The sequence below is a fragment of the Salvelinus sp. IW2-2015 genome, unplaced genomic scaffold, assembly GCF_002910315.2.
Source record: "Salvelinus sp. IW2-2015 unplaced genomic scaffold, ASM291031v2 Un_scaffold3132, whole genome shotgun sequence".
NCBI lineage: Eukaryota > Metazoa > Chordata > Actinopteri > Salmoniformes > Salmonidae > Salvelinus > Salvelinus sp. IW2-2015.
This window is the reverse complement of record NW_019944422.1, coordinates 61,799-73,497: the sequence shown is the minus strand read 5'-3', so window position 1 is coordinate 73,497 and position 11,699 is coordinate 61,799.

The window sequence follows — 11,699 nt, the reverse complement described above, 5'->3', positions numbered from 1 at the left end:
AACCCCCCAGGGCTGGGCTAGATAGGGGAGACTGGGCCTGAGACGCAAGGGGGGGGGGGGGTCTGGGCGAGGTCAGGGTGAGTGGCCGTCTGGGGGGTGGCTGGCCAAGGAGAGTTCACAGCCAGGGAACTCTCCTGGGGTAGCCACTCACTCACACAACTAAATATGTGTTGAGTCTACTGCTCTTATGCTGAGCTCACCTTAGGAGAAGTGACTTCACGGTGACAAGTGAAGACTGAGGAAACAGTGAAAGATAGCAACAGTATTAATCAATCAACAACAACATTGGTGTTATTGTTGTTTTAAAGAGCATCAGATCATTGCAGTGAGAGAACGGTCCAATGAAAGTGAAAGGATACAGTACGTGAAATCGTATACGCCCAGAATATCAACTGACTCCTCATGGTCTGTGTGTCGGGTTACTAAAGGTTTTTCTAGTCTCAATCGCAGGATAAGTAGAGCCAACTGTGAGAGACCTGGTAACTGGAGGTGGGTAAGCTTGGCTATCCTATTCTATACTGTGATAAGCTATGGTAAACTATACTATACTATGCTGTGATAAGCTATGGTAAACTATACTATACTATGCTGTGATAAGCTATGGTAAACTATACTATACTAATGCTGTATAAGCTATGGTAAACTATCCTATTCTATGCTGTGATAAGCTATGGTAAACTATACTATACTATGCTGTGATAAGCTATGGTATACTATACTATGCTGTGATAAGCTATGGTAAACTATCCAATTCTATGCGTGATAAGCAATTGTATACTATGCTATGCTGTGATAAGCTATGGTAAACTATCCTATTCTATGCTGTGATAAGCTATGGTAAACTATCCTATTCTATACTGTGACAAGCTATGGTAAACTATACTATACTATATGCTGTGATAAGCTATGGTAAACTATCCTATTCTATGCTGTGATAAGCTATGGTAAACTATCCTATTCTATGCTGTGATAAGCTATGGTAAACTATACTATACTATGCTGTGATAAGCTATGGTAAACTATACTATACTATGCTGTGATAAGCTATGGTAAACATTCCTATTCTATGCTGTGATAAGCTATGGTAAACTATACTATACTATGCTGTGATAAGCTATGGTATTACTATACTATGCTGTGATAAGCTATGGTAAACTATCCAATTCTATGCTGTGATAAGCAATTGTATACTATGCTATGCTGTGATAAGCTATGGTAAACTTATCCTATTCATATGCTGTGATAAGCTATGGTAAACTATCCTATTCTATGCTGTGATAAAGCAATGGTAAACTATCCTATTCATGCTGTGATAAGCTATGGTAAACTATCTATTCTATGCTTGTGATAAGTTGTTCACCCCAGCCTCCCCTCTCCCCCCAGACTCTCTTCCCCCTGTGCTTTCAAAAGCTCTCTGTGTCACCAGACTGATTAAAACAAACAGCGGTCTTATTTTGGTATCTAATTGAATAGTACTCCTTTTCTTTACGCCAGCTCTGGAGTACGCAGGGTATTAGATATCCATGGAATCCAAAAACCTCCCTAACCCCCCACAACCCTTCTAACCTTCCCCTCCATGACAGATCTTAGATTTCAAACACTGGAGGACATCACATATGGTAGGCAAAGAGTAAATACAGACTTATTAAAATTCCTTTTTAGCCTCCCATGTGTAAACAGGATATGTGCTATACAGAGGAGGCTGGTGAGAGGAGCGTTAGGAGGACAGGCTCTTTATAATGGCTGGAATGGAATAGCTGGAACCGAGTCAAACGTGTGGTTTCAAATCAAATCAACATTTATTTGTCACATGCGCCAAATACAACAGGAGTAGACCTTACAGTGAAATGCTGAATACAACAGGTGTAGACCTTACAGTGAAATGCTGAATACAACAGGTGTAGACCTTACAGTGAAATGCTGAAATACAACAGGTGTAGACCTTACAGTGAAATGCTGAATACAACAGGTGTAGACCTTACAGTGAAATGCTGAATCCAACAGGTGTAGACCTTACAGTGAAATGCTGAATACAACAGGTGTAGACCTTACAGTGAAATGCTGAATACAACAGGTGGATTAATGAAGCTTGTAGACCTTACAGTGAAATGCTGAATACAACAGGTGTAGACCTTACAGTGAAATGCTGAATACAACAGGTGTAGACCTTACAGTGAAATGCTTACTTACAAGCCCTTAACAAACAATGCAGTTCTAAGAAAAATAAGTGTTAAGTAAAAAAAATAGATAAGTAAAAAATGTAAATAACAAATAATTAAAGAGCAGCAGTAAAATAACAGTAGCGAGGCTATATACAGGGGGGTACCGGTAGAGAGTCAATGTGCGGGGGCACCGGTTAATCGAAGTAATTGAGGTAATATGTACATGTAGGTAGAGTTAAAGTTACTATGCGTAGATTATAAACAGAGAGTAGCAGCAGCGTCAAAGAGGGGGTCTGGGTAGCCCTTTGATTAGCTGTTCAGGAGTCTTATGTTGTGGGGTAGAAGCTGTTAAGAAGCCTTTTGGACCTAGACTTGGCGCTCTGGTACTGCTTGCCGTGCGGTAGCAGAGAGAACATTCTATGACTAGGGTGGCTGGAGTCTTTGACAATTYTTAGGGTCTTCCTCTGACACCGCCTGGTATAGAGGTCCTGGGTGGCAGGAAGCTTAGCCCCAGTGATGTACTGGGTCGTACGCACTACCCTCTGTAGTGCCTTGCGGTCGGAGGCCGAGCAGTTGCCATACCAGGCAGTGATGCAACCAGGCAGGATGCTCTCGATGGTGCAGCTGTAGAACCATTTGAGGATCTGAGGACCCATGCTAAATCTTTTCAGTCACCTGAGGGGGAATAGGCTTTGTTGTGCTCTCTTCATGACAGTCTTGGTTATTTGGAACATGATAGTTTGTTGGTGATGTGGACACCAAGGAACTTGAAGCTCTCAACCTGCTCCACTACAGCCCCGTTGATGAGAATGGGGGCGTGCTCGGTCCTCCTTTTCCTGTAGTCCACAATCCTTTGTCTTGATCATGTTGAGAGAGAGGTTGTTATCCTGGCACCACACTCCGAGGGCCCTCACCTCCTCCCTGTAGGCCGTCTCGTCGTTGTTGGTAATCAAGCCTACCACTGTTGCGTCGTCTGCAAACTTGATGATTGAGTTGGAGGCGTGCATGGCCACGCAGTCGTGGGTGAACAGGGAGTACAGGAGAGAGCTGAGAACGCACCATTGTGGGGCCCCAGTGTTGAGGATCAGCGGGGTGGAGATGTTGTTACCTACCCTCACCACCTGGGGGCGGCCCGTCAGGAAGTCCAGGACCCAGTTGCACAGGGCGGGGTCGAGACCCAGGGTCTCGAGCTTAATGACGAGTTTGGAGGGTACTATGGTGTTAAATGCTGAGCTGTAATCGATGAACAGCATTCTTACATAGGTATTCCTCTTGTCCAGATGGGTTAGGGCAGTGTGCAGTGTGATTGCGATTGTGTCATCTGTGGACCTATTGGGGCGATAAGCAAATTGGAGTGGGTCTAGGGTGTCAGGTAGGGTGGAGGTGATATGGTCCTTGACTAGTCTTGCAAAGCACTTCATGATGACGGAAGTGAGTGGTACGGGGCCGTAGTCATTTAGCTCAGTTACCTTAGCTTTCTTGGGAACAGGAACAATGGTGGCCACCTTGAAGCATGTGGGAACAGCAGACTGGGATAAGGATTGATTGAATATGTCTGTGAACACACCAGCCAGCTGGTCTGCGCATGCTCTGAGAATGCGGCCAGGGATGCCGTCTGGGCCTGCAGCCTTGCGAGGGTTGACACGTTTAAATGTTTTACTCACGTTGGCTGCAGTGAAGGAGAGCCCACAGGTTTTGGTAGCGGGCTGTGTCAGTGGCACTGTATTGTCCTCAAAGCGAACAAAGAAGTTGTTTAGTCTGTCTGGGAGCAAGACATCGTGGTCCGCGATGGGGCTGGTTTTTCTTTTGTAGTCCGTGATTGACTGTAGACCCTGCCACATACCTCGTGTCTGAGCTGTTGAATTGCGACTCCACTTTGTCTTTATACTGACGCTTAGCTTGTTTGATTGCCTTGCGGAGGGAATAGCTACACTGTTTGTATTCGGTCATGTTTCCGGTCACCTTGCCCTGATTTAAAGCAGTGGTTCGCGCTTTCAGTTTTGCGCGAATGCTGCCATCAATCCACGGTTTCTGGTTGGGGAATGTTTTAATAACCGCTGTGGGTACAACGTCACCGACGCACTAGCTAATAAACTCGCTCACCGAATCAGCGTATTCATCAATGTTGTTGTTCGATGTTATGCGAAACATATCCCAGTCCACGTGATCGAAGGAATCTCTGTCGGCGCCGGAAAGGTTGAGGGCACTATGGTGTTGAACGCTGAGCTGTAGTCAATGAATATCATTCTCACGTAGGTGTTCCTTTTGTCCAGGTGTAAAAGGGCAGTGTGGAGCGCAATAGAGATTGCATGATCTGTGGATCTGTTGGGGCAGTATGCAAATTGGAGTGGGTCTAGGGTTTCTGGGATAATGGTGTTGATGTGAGCCATGACCAGCCTTTCAAAACACTTCATGGCTACAGACGTCTGTGGGACTTGTTCAGTTTATGTCTCAGTTGTTGAATCATGTTATGTTCATACCAATATTTACACATGTTACGTTTTCTGAAAATAAACGCAGTTGACAGTGAGAGGACAATTTTTTTTGTTGTTGCTGAGTTTAGTACGCTATATAGGGAACAAGGTTCCATTTGGGACATAGACGTAGTCCTACTCTTGTGGATAGGATGTATAAAGTATGTCAATAAAACTAAAACTATGTACAACTTGGAAATTGGCCGTTGTGCTGGATGTAGCAGTTAGAAGTCAGGTGTGCTTTTCTGGGCTTTTATTTGCAAAAGAAGAAGAATGAGGATAAATGGGTGCCAAAAGCAATATTTAGTAAATACTGGACATAAATCAATTCATCAGAGCACCTAACCCAGGCCTCAAGAATGCCTGATAGCAATTTGCATGAGCAGCAACAAGTTCCTGTCTGACCCAAACAGGAAATGAGGGGTTAAAATAACTTCTTCTTCTCCTTCACTGAGATTTTATGGTGTATTGTCACCACCAACTAGACAGGGGTGAAAAAAACTACAAAAAAAGTAAATTCCATTACGGAGAAATAAAAACATTAATCCACACCTATTACAAAAAAAATACAAAAAAATAACATATTCAAAAACAACCCACTCCTTCTGTCATTCAAAAACTATAACTTCCTACACAGGCTCTGGTCCCACCCCTATATATACACAGGCTCTGGTCCCACCCCTATATATACACAGGCTCTGGTCCCACCCCTATATATACACAGGCTCTGGGTCTGCAAGGGTGGGACCACACCAGATAGAACTCCATGTAAGCTCCTTGGATATTAAATCATACAAATCATTCAGCTGCAGAAACTATAATGTACATTTTCCTATACTCCCCCCCCCCATGAGCAGTGCCGTTTACCACCATTGTTTAAAAGTAACAAAGTTAATCTTCTGGTTCCTGCTGGTGATAGGAACTCTCTGCAGGTTGCGGTATACCTATCCACCAGCATGAGACCTTCAGAGCTATATCYTTCCACCCTTTTGACAGCATCTGCATAGGAGACTCTCTCAACTGCCCTGATTTTGGTAACCTTGGTCTCTTTCACCCTCCTCGGGCATTCAACCGATTTCAATTCATGATCTCCACCACAGTTCCTTGTCTATTCTCTTCTGCCAAACAATCTCCTTCATAATGGTCTTTCCAACATATCCCATATCTTGGCTTCTCCATCTGCATACACTTGATACATGTCCACATATTTTACAGTGGGTAGCCTACATTGCAAAGGTCTGTGAATAAAGATGGTAGTTCCCAAATTCCAGCTGCACTCAGATAGGGAGAAACTCATCAAAACACAAGAACAGGTTAAAATACCTTTTACCCATAATGCATTTCATCATGGAACGTTCCAATTCACATTTCTCCCAATTATCCTCCCCCGGTACAATCAACAGGTTGGCGTTACCCCAAAACACAATTTAAACATGGCGCTCTCAAACTCGCATCCATTTTCCTGTCACAATCTCCGACCAGGAAAACATGAAGAATCTCTCCAAATTACGAAGACATACAAAATAAGCGTTTTTTTTTTTTTTAGCTTAACTTTATCGTTAATTCTTAAACATGATCGCGTTTGTAATAATACTTTTTTAACMAACAAATGCATGGAAAGAATAATTAGTGGTGAGCAGGGTAGAATTTAGAAGATAATCATGGTACCGAAAATGGCTTCTTATACACCAAATGTATGTCCTTGAAGTGATTATTTTAAAWTCACACACAGAAGTTGTAAGGATCATTTAGTTCCTAATAGCAGCTTGCAGTAATAGCAGCTTGCAGTCTTCAAATTGAGAGAGATGCACACTCTATGTATAAACTCCCAGTAATTTACTGGGTAAACCACCAACGTTTCAGCATCACTGTGCTTTCTTCAGGGTAACGTCATTGGCTCATTGCGCTCTAGCGACTCCTTATGGCGGGCCAGGTGCCTTGCAGGCTGACAACGGTCGTTAGTTGAATGGTGTTTCCTCCTACACACTGGTGCGGCTGGCTTCCAGGTTAAGCGGGCGGGTGTTAAGAAGTGCGGCTTGGCGGGTCATGTTTCGGGGGACGCATGACTCGACCTTCACCTCCCCCGAGCCCGTTGGGGAGTTGCAGCGATGAGACAAGATCGTAATCACCAAATTGGGGAGAAAAAGGGGGTAAAAATTATAATAAATCAGCTCTGTGACAACAATTTTTTATTTAACATAGATAAAAGGAAAGCATGGGTAAAATGTCATTTAAGTGCAGCTACATAAAGCCATTCAAATAGGCTATGAAATGCCTATAAAGTGACATTTACAACACCATCTAGTGGTGATGTAGCTATTATATGAAGTGACACAYACAGCACCATCTAGTGATGATGTAGCTACTATATGAAGTGACAYWTACAGCACCATCTAGTGRTGATGTAGCTACTATATGAAGTGACACTTACAGCACCATCTAGTAGCCATGTAGCCACATCCCTCTAAATAGAAACACTTTGAGTGAATAATTGTTCCAAAACCACAGAAAATATCCAACATATTCAAAATGAAAGGTTCTGTGTTTTAGGTCAGCAGTGAGTCGGCTTCTACAGAACTATCCTTCACTCTCCCTGAGAAAAGCACACAGATGAACAATTCTGCACAATAAGATGAATGTCTTGTCAAACTATTTCCATAGGTGAACCCTCAACGCATGGAAAATAGCTTTTTATTCCAACCTCGTAGCTCTGTAGTGTGTCGGCTCTAGGAAGTGAAATATTACCTTACCCTCTTATAATGATCATCCATTTTCTCTACTGTCAGACCGAAACCCAGGAGGCTCTATTATAGGGGGAACTTCAATGGAACGAGAGGAGAGGACTGCTCCTAAAATATACGACAGGAATCATTCCTTCTAATGGCCAAAGCCATGCTAGTTCAGAGGCAAAGTGTGTGTGTGTGTGTGTGTGTGTGTGTGTGTGTGTGTGTGTGTGTGTGTGTGTGTGTAATTGTGGGAGAGCCTGTGTAAACCCCAAAACCGTATGTCAAACCCTCTAAACCACCGTTTTTTTATGGCCACGCCACTACTTTCACTATGCAGAGTGGAAGTAGAGTTGGTTATGGTTTAAGTAACAGCATGCCGGCGTTGGTTGTTGTGGCTGAGTTTAATGCAAAGAAGATGACCCACCTCCCCATGTCTGGCGCCTTGGATGAATAACTGAAACCTATTTACATTTATTCAGTCACTAATCATTTGAATTTGTCTTAGAGATTGAGGCTTAACATAGCAATACATCACTGGCTTTAGGAGGCTTAACATAGCGTACATCACTGCTTTAGGAGGCTTAACATAGCGTAATTTATCTGGCTTAGGAGGCTTAACATAGCGTAACTACTGGCTTTAGGAGGCTTTAACATAGCGTACATCTCTGGCTTTAGGAGGCTTAACATAGCGTACATCTCTGTGGCTTTAGGGAGGCTTAACATAGCGTACATCACTTGCGGCTTTAGGAGGCTTAACATAGCGTACATCTCTGGCTTTAGGAGGATTAACATAGCGTACCATCTCTGGCTTGCACAAACTTAGCTTTACTGTCTTCAAGGAGGAAGTGTGATTGCGAGCTCTGTAGTAAAAGATATGGAACACAGGATAGTACTACCCTTGTTGCTATTATCAGTAACAGAGACATTAAGCTATGCCCTCATCAACCTATACTCCTGTAATCAATAATGAAGAACAGAGAGCAGGTAGACGACAGGAAAGAGAGAGGGATGATGGAGGAGGAGAGAACCAAGAACAAGGCGGATGATAACGATGATGGATGTTAATGGTTGATGACCACACGGCTGTCGCCAACGACAGCGGCTGGCTGGGTCGTTTGTCACTGTGTGTGTGTGTGCGTGTGTGTGTGTGTGCGCGTGTGTGTGTGTGTGCGCTTGCTGAAAGCGCTGGCTACTGGCAAACCGCCAGGTCTGCCACAGGGGCCGTCTCGTCTGAGCCAATATATTTATCACACTGTGTCTGTACCAAATGGTAACCTGTACCCTATGTAATGCACTACTTTTGACCCATAGGCCCATAGAACTCTGGTTAAAAGTAGTGCACTACTTTTGACCCATAGGCCTCTGGTTTAAAGTAGTGCACTATATAGGAGACAGTGTACCGTTTGAGAGGCAGACGATGTTACCTGAGGAGATATGATGGATCTGTGCAGACTGAGGAGGGTCAGGCACGGACTGGCCATAAGGCAGTTCTGGCAAATGCTAGAGTGGCTGGTCAAGTATATATTTTCTTTGTAGAATGCTCATTATTTCACTAATAATGGGGGCCTAGAAGGAAAACAATGGTCAGTGTAAGGGCCGATTAGCAGAAAATAATAGGCCGGTGTAAGGGCCGATCCAAAAGCCAATCCAGGTGCTCCAACCATCCAGGTGCTCCAAGCCATCGCAGTGCTCCAAGCTATCCAGGAGCTCGCCAAGCATCCAGGTAGCTCCAAGCCATCCAGGTGCTCCAAGCCATCCAGGACTCCAAGGCCATCCAGGGCTCCAAGCATCCAGGAGCTCCCAAGCCCATCCAGGGCCTTCCATGCCAGTTTGGTGTCTGAGAAAGGTCCAAAGATTCGCAGTCACCCAAGGACACAGACTGTTCTCCATGCTCCCGTCCGCAGGTGGTACCGATGCATCAAGGCTCAGATTAACAGACTAAACACAACCCTGCAAAGCCGCAACTGCTCTTGACACACTGCTCGTTTTACCGGAAGCCAGCCGCGACCAATGTGTCGGAGGAAAATACCGTCCTACTGGCGACCGGTCAGCGTGGCATATGCCGGCCCCCACAGGAGTTACTAGACAAGGACATCCAGGCCGACCCAAACCCTCCCCTAACCTGGACGACGCTAGGCCAATACTGCTTCGCCTTCATGGGTCTGTAGTGACGCCTCAAGCACTGCGATGCAGTGCCTTAGACTGCTGCGCCCACTCGAGAGGCCCTACAACCTGATTTCATAGTTTTCACTTCGGAATTGGACATAATTGGATGAACACCATTACCCATTAATTCTGCGTGGTTACAGGGTTAATTCTGATGGTTACAGGGTTAATTCTGGATGTTTACAGGGTTAATTCTGAATGGCGGTACAGGGTTAATTCTGGATGGTTACAGGTTAATTCTGCATGGTTACAGGGTTAATTCTGCGTGGTTACAGGGTTAATTTCTGCGTGGTTTACAGGGTTAATGCTGCGTGGTTACAGGGTTAATGCTGCGTGGTTACAGGGTTAATTCTGCGTGGCTACAGGGTTAATTCTGCGTGGTTACAGGTTTAATTCTGCTGGTTACAGGGTTAATTCTTAGTGGTTACAGGGTTAATTCTGCGGTGCGTTACAGGGTTAATTCTGCGTGCATACAGGGTTAATTCTGCGATGGGTACAGGGTTAATTCTGGCATGGTTACAGGTTATCTGGATGTTCTATTCTGGATGGTTACAGGGTTAATTCTGCATGGTTACAGGGCTTAATTCTGCGTGTTACAGGGTTAATTCTGTGTGGTTACAAGGGTTAATTCTGCGTGCTTACAGGGTTAATTCTGTGTGGTTACAGGGTTAAATTCTGTGTGGTTACAGGGTTAATTCTGCGTGGTTACAGGGTTAATTCTGCGGGTTACAGGTTATTCTGCGTGTACAGGGTTAATTCTGCGTGGTAACAGGGTTAATTCTGCGTGGTTACAGGGTTATTCTGCGTGGTTACAGGGTTTGGTAAGGTAATTTGCGTGGTTACAGGGTTAATTCTGCATGGGTTACAGGGTTAATATCTGATTACCGGTTAATTCGGAGGTTACAGGGTTTAATTCTGCTGTTAAGGTTAATCTGCGTGGTTACAGGGTTAATTCTGGTGGTTACAGGGTTTAATTCTCGTGGTTACAGGGTTAATTCTGTGTCTGCAGGGTTAATTCTGCGTGGTTACAGGGTTAATTCTGCGTGGTTTACAGGGTTAATTCTGTGACGGTTCTGCGTGTTCAGGGTTAATTCTGTGTTACAGGGTTAATTCGCGTGGTTACAGGGTTAATTCTGCGTGTTTACAGGGTTAACTTCTGCCGTGTTACAGGGTTAATTCTGCGTGGTTACAGGGTTAATTCTGCGTTACAGGTTAATTTCTGAATGGTTACAGGGTTATTCTGCGTGGTTCACAGGGTTAATTCTTTGCGTGGTTACAGGGTTAATTCTGGTGGTTACAGGGTTAAAACAGAAATAACTCTTAACTCTCTCTCTCTCTCTCTCTAGCTCTCTGAGGGGGTGAAGAGTTGGCTTTATTGGCATGGGAACATATTGCCAAAGCAAGTGAAGCAGATAATATACAAAGTGAAATAAACAATAAAAATGAACAGTAAACATTACACATACAGAAGTTTCAAAAGAATAAAGACATGACAAATGTCATATGTATATATACAGTGTTGTAACGATGTGCAAATGGTTAAAGTACAAAAGGGAAAATAAATAAGCATAAATATGGGTTGTATTTACAATGGTGTTTGTTCTTCACTGGTTGACTTTTTCTTGTGGTAATGTCACAAATCTGTCTCTCTCTGTCTCTCTGTGTTTGTCTCTCTTTTTTATCTCTGTCTCTCTCTCTCTCTTTGATAGGAGTTGGCTTTATTGGCATGGGAAATATATGTTAACATTTCCAAGCAGGTGAAGTAGATAATAAACAAAGTGAAATAAACAATAAAAATGAACAGTAAACATTACACATACAAAAGTTCCAAAATAATAAAGACATTTCAAATGCCATATTATGTCTATATACAGTGTTGTAACGATCTCTCTCTCGCTCTTCCTCGCTCTCTTCTCTGTTATTTGTCTCCATTTCCTGTCTAACCAGCCTTGACCAGAGCAGCTGTCTGAGGTAAGTGGTAGGAGCCAGAGAGGAGGGGAAATGACTTCTTTATCCATTTAAGGACTTTTCGTTAGGGTGTCATGGACTATTGAGGGTTTCAAAAGTGGTAGTTCCTCAATCTCTTCTCAGTGCACTGTGGTGGTGTCATGAACATTATGCACTCAGGATCGTGATATCTTAGTGTCTCTAGTGGTGATAGCTGTAGTGCA